Source organism: Sinocyclocheilus grahami, unplaced genomic scaffold (genome assembly GCF_001515645.1).
Source record: "Sinocyclocheilus grahami isolate Dianchi unplaced genomic scaffold, SAMN03320097.WGS_v1.1 scaffold16.1, whole genome shotgun sequence".
Classification (NCBI taxonomy): Eukaryota; Metazoa; Chordata; class Actinopteri; order Cypriniformes; family Cyprinidae; genus Sinocyclocheilus; species Sinocyclocheilus grahami.
In genome coordinates this window covers 2,758,431-2,768,235 of record NW_015505195.1, presented here as the reverse complement: position 1 = coordinate 2,768,235, position 9,805 = coordinate 2,758,431, and the positions used below count along the sequence as shown (strand labels likewise).

General features: G+C 38.9%; 1 protein-coding gene across 3 annotated transcripts in view; it reads right to left on the bottom strand.

Moving 5' to 3' along the window:
- The window catches only part of tab3 (TGF-beta activated kinase 1 (MAP3K7) binding protein 3), a 22,171-nt gene extending 19,003 nt beyond the window's left edge, over positions 1-3,168 (bottom strand). For 2 of the 3 annotated variants that reach the window (XM_016229347.1, XM_016229379.1), the window contains exon 1: positions 2,963-3,168. The gene's annotated coding sequence lies outside the window, so the exon portion shown is untranslated. The remainder of the gene's footprint in view (positions 1-2,962) is intronic. The other variant, XM_016229362.1, reaches the window with a different exon arrangement.
- Between the last annotated feature and the right edge of the window lie 6,637 nt (positions 3,169-9,805).

The following is a 9,805-nucleotide window of genomic DNA, read 5'->3' as shown; positions in this document are numbered from 1 at the left end:
AGGGGGGTTTCTCCTGAAGTCCACTATCATCTCCACTGTTGTGAGCGTGTTGAGCTCCAGGTTGTTAAGACTCCACCAGACAGCCAACTGCTTAACCTCTTGTCTGTAAGCAGACTCCTCACCATCTGAGATGAGGCTGATGACTGTAGTGGTTATGGCTGCACGATTATGACAAATAATCATAATTGTCGATTATTCCCTTGAAATTGTAATTGCGATTATTAATTACGATGATCACAATTTACATTGAATGATGTTATATCATTGTTTGAAGCAACCACATGCCATATTTTTAAAACCCTCAAACTGAAAAACCTACCTTTATTGCTTTTCTATAGTATTAAGCCTCAAATTGCATCTATTCATTGGATTGGTTTCTTCTTTAAATAAAAAAAGGTAAAATATGCATGGTATTATAATGTCATATTAAAACTAAAATTAAAACAATGGATAAACCCTTAAGATAACTTTTAGAAAGAAAAAAAAACAGATCTTAAGCACACAGAATAACATAAGCGGACTTTGAACGATTAATTGCCGCTTTGAACGATTACATAATTGTGACATCCGTAATTGTAATCGCGATTAGAAATTTGATTAATTGTGCAGCCCTAATAGTAGTGTCCGCAAACATCAACAGCTTGACAGAGGGGTCTCAGTGGGGAGTAAACACAACCCTGAGGGGCACCAGTGCTGATAGTGAGGGTCCTGAATGCGAGTTTCCCCAACCTCACTATTTGCTGCCTGTCTGTCAGGAAACTGGTAATCCACTGACAAGTGGAGGTAGGTACAGAGAGCTGGGTCAGTCTGGCTGAGAAAAGATCAGGCATGATGGTATTGAAGGCCAAACTGAAATCCACAAATAAGATCCTTGCATAATTCCCAGGTCTGCTGAGGTGTTGCAGGATGTGATGCAGTGCCATGTTGACTGCATCATCCACAGACCGGTTTGCTCTGTATGCAAACTGAAGAGGATCCAGCAAGGGTCCAGTGATGTCCTTCAGGTAGGCCAAGACCAGTCTCTCAAATGACTTCATGACCACAGACTTGAAAGCGACAGGTCTGTAATCATTAAGTCCAGTGATTTGGGGATTTTTGGGGACTGGAATGATAGTCATGTGTCAAAACAAACAGCCAGAGGCATCAGTGATTTCCGCCTCTAGAGGCTGCTCTCTTGAGACCCGGAAAAACTATCTGCAGGGATATTTGCCGATAGTTTCAGCAATCGACTATCGTTGTCGATTAATCGGCAAAACCGATACATCGGTCTACCTCTACACTTAATCATCATTGTATTGCACTGCAGTATATGTCCTAATAATTAAAATTACAGGCCTTTGATCATAAAACTAAACATTAAAATATCATCTTCCTAAGACATATTAGGAGATACAGAGCGATATATTGAGTGACCGTTTATAAAGACCTCAACAATTTACGTTACAAGCTATCAGGATTTCATCTTTTTGTAATTGACAACTGACAACAACAACTAACATAAATAACATCTGAACAAAAGTGCATTTGTTTGGGCCTCCGAATAAACTTGTTTTTTTTTTGCTCCTCGAATGTGAGCTCCATATCCTACATGAGCTAGATGTATCAAACATGTTACAAAACATAAAACATTATGAGCAAACCTTTTTTTAGATTTTGTCTCTAGGTTCAACAATGTTGTTCCATTTCAAAACAACTGATTTTTCAGACTATTATTTCACACGTCAGGCTTAACAGGGTTAAGGGCGCGTATGCACCAGACGGCCGCAGACTCTCAGCTGCTGCAGTGTGAACATGGCGCACTACTGGACAGGAACAGATACTTCATACATGCACCTGAAAAAACTGCAATTTATCAGACCAAATGCATATTTATATGGTATATCTCAGGTTTGTGTAAATGCAAAGCTAAAAGACATATAAAGCTAGTCCTGTGTGTGGCGGTGCATAAGAATGGCTTGTGTTGTGTTTAGCGATCTCACCACTGGCAACGACCTGAAATCTGAGACATGAACCGTATGTCACGTGTACAACTCCCTTCCGCTCGACTTCATCCATCCACACACGACAGGTGTTACTTAACTGTCATAAGCATAATTGCAGCACTGTCAACACCTTATTTATTAAACGAAACATAAGCTAATTCAAAGGCTGGGATGCCGACCTCAAACTAGCCAAAAAGATGCACTTGAATGCAACACCAGTTTTATATACAATAAGCCTGAGTCACCAGCAAAACTAAAACTAAAGAGCAACATTATAGATTATATTAACGACATCAACTTCATCATGGGTTCCCTTGTCAGTTTCAGTTCTTCATGACAACACAAACCAAGCGCAGGTTCATTCCAGCACTGCCTGCTGCTAGCGGAGCCAGCTAAACATCCATAAGAAAACACAATCTGTTACCTATTAAAGTCAAGTAGCGACAGTTCTGCCCAGTACCTGTGTCTGGTGCCTTCTGGTCGCGACGAAACCACCACGACGAGCCTTCGCCAAATCCGTTTAAGAGCTACAACTCAACGCTATTTTTACACGATGACAAAGAAAGAACGCCGCAATTGAGGGGATCAACACAAACAGTGTCTCATTACAAAACAAAAGTTTCCACAGTGTTCTTCAACATATATAAATATCACGATAAACACAATCGTTTCACTTGCACCTAGTTATCTAAAAAAAAAAACACTGGCTGTTCATTAACCGTTAGCTTTAGCATAGCCGCTAGCCATCCGGTATTTAGCCGCGGGGAGAAACGGAAACGCAGCACGCGCCGCTCCCGCGTGTTTATCTGACTGGCGTCTAACGTTAATTAATCCTGCGCTTGATTCCTGCCAAAAGCTGGCTGACATCGTAAAAAACCCCAAGCATCAGTTTATACGAACACTCGCTGTCAGTTTCGGTGCAGTGCAAACAACGGCTGGCAGCTCGCCGTGCTGATAACAGTATAGGTACGACAACATACCGTGCGCCAGAGCCTCACGGCCATTGACCATCCAAGCAAGGCTTTTCACAGGGGGGGGGGGGTGTCACCGGACTCCTGAGGTGATCGGAAATAACAACGATTCACCGGGGTTCTACACGGACCACAGCGGTTAACTCAGTCGCAACAAAATTGTCGACTTCACTTACGCCTATTTCTCTTCCTCTGTCGTTCCGGTTGAAGGTTTCGCATGTAACGATGTATAAATGCCCTCTGCCGGGCTGGGGTAAAAGAAAAGAGAACCTTTACACTCTCAGTAAAAAATAGAAAAATGTCACTGCAGCGGTACTCTTTCAAAAGGTACTAATATATACCATTTAGATACCAATATGTACGCTTTAGGTATTTATATGCAACCTTTAGGGATAAATAAGGTGTAACCTACCTTTTGAAAGGGTACCCAAACCGTCCCAGTGACAGCTTTTGTATATTTTTATTTCTGAGAGTGTGCATTGCTAAATCATTAGTAACCAATACAGTCTATACACAGCAGTGTGGAAAATATAGGACATGTTTGTGTACACTTTAACCCTGTGAGGCCTGACATATAAAATAATAATCAGAAAAATCGTTTTTTTTAAATTGAACAGTTCATTCAACCTTTAGACAAAATACACAAAAGAAGGGTTGCATATGTTTTTTTAAATCATCATATCATATTTGATACATCAGGTTTTATGGCTGTCTGTGATATAGAGAATATGAAGCTCATACTTGAAGAAGAAAAGAGGCCCAAACTGAACAAAAATATGCAATTTGGTGCAGTTTCTGATGTTTATGGCCAAAATGTAAGATATATATATATATATAGGCAGTGTTGGGGAAAGTTACTTTTAAAAGTAATGCATTGCAATATTGCGTTACTCCATAAAAAAGTAACTAATTACGTTACTTACTTTTTATGGAGAGTCATGCGTTACGTTACTTTTGCGTTACTTTTTAAAATCTGGACAGGGCTTGCTTGTTTGTTTTTAAAATAAAAAAGTTATATTTTTGGCAAATATAAAAGCCTTTTCACACCAAAAGTGAAATGAATAAGCCTCAGGCTGAAGGAATGTAAATTTACGTCCGTACAGTAGAATGCAGAAGAAGAAATTTCAACACACTTCAGCAATTAAAAAAAAGACACACAAATGTTCGTCTAGAGTAATTTTTGCTTATTAGTACGGTTGAACTGGATCATCGAAGGTCAGAAGCAAAGACATTGGTTAATAGAATGGGATTAAATACATAAAGGATATTTGAGTTGTTTAACATTTAATTATTACAGGTTTGTGTCATATTCTGAGTTGCATTTTTTTATTCATTTTGAGGAATACTGAATCGGTGAATTCATGCATATTCATATTTATTTTAGAACTACAGTAACATCTTCTGATTTCTCTCAACATGGGGACAGGAGAGCTGTCAATCAATACATTGGAAAAAAAAGTAACTTGCGTTACTTATTTGAAAAAGTAACTCAGATATTCTATTGTAAATTAAAAAGTAATGCGTTACTTTACTAGTTACTTGAAAAAAGTAATCTGATTACGTAACTCGCGTTACTTGTAATGCGTTACCCCCAACACTGTATATAGGTGACCAGCACCATCACACTGAACACTGGGGCCCCCCAAGGATGTGTGCTGAGCCCCTCCTCTTCACTCTGCTGACACACGACTGCACACCGTCACACAACTCCAACCTCTTCATTAAGTTTGCGGATGACACGACTGTGGTGGGTCTCATTAGCAACAGAGATGAGACAAACTACAGGAGCGAGGTGAGCCACCTGGCCGGGTGGTGCAGTGACAACAATCTCTCTCTGAATGTGGAGAAGACGAAGGAGATTGTTGTTGATTTCAGGAGAGTGCGCACTCAGCATGCTCCTCTGACCGTCAATGGTGCGACTGTGGAGAGAGTGAGCAGCACCAAGTTCCTGGGTCTGCACATCACAGAGGACCTCTCCTGGACTGACAACAGCACTGGCCAAGAAAGCACAGCAGCATCTCTACTTCCTCCGCAAACTGATTTAGTCTGCTGCCATCAGCGAGTAGACAGCAGAGTCTCCAGTCCAGGACCAGCAGACTGAAGGACAGCTTCATTCATCAGGCTGTCAGGAAGCTGAACTCCCTCCCGACCTTGCCCCCCTCCCCTCTTTTGCCCCATGCACCACTGAACTTTGAACCTCAGACCCCCAGCTCCCACATCCCCAGGTCCTTCCACTCCCCCCTCCCACTAATACACTGGGACCTGCACCAGTCACTTTGTGCAGCATTGGTCTGCTCACTACCTCATTCAGCATTGAACTGACCTCATTCAACTACCTCTTCTGACAGTTTAAATAAATAACTGCTCTCTGAGCTTTTTGTCACTTTAATCAAAATAAGCTCTTTTGCACTACAATCATTATATTTGCACTGTTTGTTTACTTCACTGGTTTGCACTCTATCTGCCATGTGCCTTGTGCTGCTTTATTTATTTATTTTTTACATGACCGTATTTGTATATTTGTACAGTTGTATTTTATTTTATATTTAATCTATATCTATCTGTATTTTATGTTCTACCGTTAGTGTTATCTGTATGCACCAAGGGTCTGAGAGTAACGCAATTTAAATTCTCTGTATGTATGTGCTGTACATGTGGAAGAATTGACAATAAAGCATACTTGACTTGACTTGACATATTCCCAAAGCATCAAGTGTTGGGCTCAAATTTCAATGCATTGAAATTTCTTACAGTTCACCAGATGAGGGAGTCATTTACTGCAGCTCAGCTAGATATAATTTAGCTTCATAATAACAAACAGCTTTAAAACCCTCCCTCTGGATATATCTATGAACGCAACTCATTTATGAACTGATAACATTTAACTGATTTATGTTAAATAGTCCTGCATGACATCTGAGAATTACACTAAACAGTAACACTTTATAATAAGGTCCAGTTAATTATGGTTATTAATGCATTATTTAATATTAAATAACAACAAGCAAAAAATCGTTACAGCACGTATTAATAATTTTTAAGTGTAGTTAACCAAAATAAAAAAGGATAGGAGCTATGGAGACATCTTTTCCACAAGCTGAGACCAAGACTTCCAGTTTAAGACTAAGGCCAAGATCAAGACGATATGCACTAAGATCAAGATCCTAAGATCTTGAAGGTTTGTCTCAAGACAAAGCACAAATTCAAGACTTTAACTCTGATGTGTATATTGTTACTGTACATGAACAGTAGAATAACTACATGTCATACCTCTATTTAGAATCTCTGACATAGATCAGGATTTTAGATCATAGCAAAGTTATTTGAGATTGATAAGTCAACATCTTCTTTGAGTTCCTGGGCAGTCAGTCAGTTCTCACTTGTCACAAGCCCTAATTTAGCTTTGCTCTGGTATCTGATTGTGAAGACTTCAGCTATCTGTAAGCAGCTCTCTTTAGACCTCAGTCATGATTAGAAATGGATATCTTAATGTTTTGCGAACACTGCTGTACTTGAATGCATTAACAACAAAAATTAATGCATTTTGATCTACAAGTAAGTATCATAATCAATAGAGTATTTTTTTGTATTCAAATACAAATCACATAAATGAACAGAGATACATAGAAAACTAGACCCATCAAGCTAGATTTCAGGGCCTGAAACATTGGAGCATGCATGCCTGAGTGAATTGTTATGTAGCATATTTCAGCAACTGAAACAAATACAAGTTTTTACAGTGTAACAATTTATCTTTCACACCAACTGTAAACTTTCATCCTGCCCAGTGTCCTGCACCTGTTCCTGTAGTAGAGTAAATGCCCAACCAAGCCAACAGCTGACTTGTTGAGAGGGGGAGCGAGGCAGACAAGAAAACAGTAGTAAAGAGGCAAAGAGATGAAGAAATAAAGAAGTAAAGAGGGGTTAAATGACATTTGACATCACCCTTCTTCTTCTTCTTTCAGAATATCTATTTTATAAATGCATCTTATTGATCTTTTCGTGAATGATTCATCCATGCATTGTTCCTTTTTGTCATAATTTGTATTCAAAATGTCAGCTGGATCTATCAGATTTCTCTCTGGTGATATATGCAGTATTTATACAATCATTTCATCCTCTTAAACCCCACCTCTTTCTTACAATTAGCTGTAAGCTCACATTCAGATCTGCCTCCATCCAATCAACAACCAATAGACAGAACCATGTCCCCGTCCCTATATTTTCACTTGGATGCATGTCACAATACAGAAGAAAAGATCTGTCACTATTTCCATTACAATGAGAATTCAAGCATTGGCTTGCAATAAGAAAGATAATACAGTTTGACTAAATAAATAGACTTGAGACAAGGAATACCCTATAAAAGTAATTTGAACAGTGAATGTTAATCAAGGTTTTGTTTCAGTATAAACAAATGAAAAAACATTGTTTCTTTTTACTGTTGCTGGATCTGTTCTAACAATTTCCACCATAATAAACCATTTTAAAGTGCAGCTGGTGTCACAGGTCACAGGTCACAACTTGAGGAAGTGCCAGACTGCCTCCGCTCCACCTGTACAGAGAGGCTCTGCTGTAGCACTGTTCACCACACTTAGAGCGTTGAGCTATATATACCACCTCCTATTGCAGTGTTTGTCAAGTCATGCCCCTCTGAAAGAAGATACACATGTTATACTCTTAACAAGCCTCTTCCCCCTGCTTAAAGGAGTAGTTTAACACAAAAATTAAAATTGGCTGAAAATGTATCCTCAGGTCTTCTGAGATGTAGATGAGTTTGTTTCTTCATCAGAACAAATTTGGAAAAATGTAGCATTACATCACTTGCTCACCAATGGATCCTCTGCACCGAATGGGTGCTGTCAGAGATGCTAATTGATGGATTGAAGTCATGTGGGTTACTTGTGGATTATTATGTTTTTATCAGCTGTTTGTCTCTCATTCTGACGGCACCCATTCACTGCAGAGGATCCATTGGTGAGCAAGTGATGTAACGCTAAATTTCTCCAAATCTGTTCTGATGAAGAAATGAACTCATGCATCTTGGATGGCCTGAGGTTGAGTAAATTTTCAGCAAATTTTCATTTTTGGGAGAACTATTCCTATAATGTCCTTGATTGTTGTGAAGGTCTCATTACCAAACAATGCCAAAATGGGCAATTAAAAAAAATAACATGAATGAATAAAAATTATTTAAAAAAACACTCAATAAACAAAGAATATAGTTAAATCTCCATGCTGAGATCAGAGAAACAACTATACAGCATGGACACATTACCACTCAGCAATGCTGCTCAATAGTGCCACACAGCAGTGAGTATTAGCAGGCTAGCTGTCTATAGCTCTGATCTCTGCCCACAGGTGGGGCGCTATTTCGGGCTTTCCCTTGTTGTCTCCATTGGTCTTCCAGAATGCAGCTTTTAGCATAGCACTTTAGCCTTTGAACTGAAGAAAATTAATTTTTAGAGCAACTTTCAGAGGTTTAAACAGTATAAGGTTCATACATATTCATAAAATGGAGTCAGAACCGTACAGTAACTATGACATATCTTATTTTTTTTCTTTCCTGGCAGGAAATGCAACCCCTTATATGACACTACAAACATCTCATGCAAGCATCCTCCTAAAACTTTTAGATGCTTCTCAAAGCTGCTGGTTAAACCCCTTTAACGCAGAGTATGAGTCTTCCAGTACCAAAGGTGTCGCAGTCTGAAGGGAGAGAGAGAGAGATGCATGCTGGGTCTGAGCTCAAGTTACAGATGACAGTGCTGTCCTTCAGGCTGAGGGGGTTTCCAGCTCGTTTTGGTGAACATTTGCTGAACGAAACATTTGAAATTCACAGAAATCTCCCCCCAAAATGAAAAGAATATGTTTATTTGCACTGCTGGCTGGTGAGGTAGAGAGATGCAGTCAATTGTGTTGCAACCTGTTCATACTGCATCCAAAGTGTGTTGTGTTCCTCATAGTATTATTAGTTATTTATTTGTAATATGAATGCAATGCATGAATGCTCTGGAGGGAGCATCAGAGCTGTTCATTCCAAAAGCATGCTGTTGTATCAGAGAACAATGAGCCAACAGACTTGTCTCCACTGACAGGTCTGAATCACACTGTCACCAGAGCAACAAGACCTGCGGTCTATAAAGTGATAAAGTATTTGCACTTTATAATTCATAATAATGATAATAAAACCAAGAAATTAACATAAGTTGAAAGTGGCCATTTTTATCATGCCATTTTAACGTATGTTATATGCTGTAATATTGTTCTAGTTCTAGAGTGACCAATTGAGATATCTGGGTTATCACACACCTCTGTGTGACCGTGATAAGTGGGTCAGAACTGACTGGACAAGCCACAGACTCTCAAGATAAAGCCTACTGGCTCCAACAGCCAACAATAGCTTTCCATGTAAACAAGCTGATGCTTGTGTGGAAAATATGAATCAAAACAAACAAACTTGATAAAGCATCTATATATACAAACCTACCTCCAATGTGGATTATTAGAATACACTGTTATGGAAAAAGAATTCTAAATGCTGAAAAATGTTTTATTTAATGGAAAGGTAAATACTGGAAAATTGTGTTTTTTTTGGCTTGGCAATGGGAAAAGTATGAATTACCATATAATTTACAGCAAATATCTATCTTTCAATAAATCAATACCTGTATTTTTACTGTAGGTTATTGCATTTATAATTAAGTTTTGTGTTACACACTCTCTCTCTCTCTTTCTCACACACACACACACGCACACAAACATGTTGGTTTTTATGGTTTATGGGGACTCTCCACAGGCGTAATTGTTTTTATACTGTTCAAACCGTATTTTCTATTGCCCTACACCTAC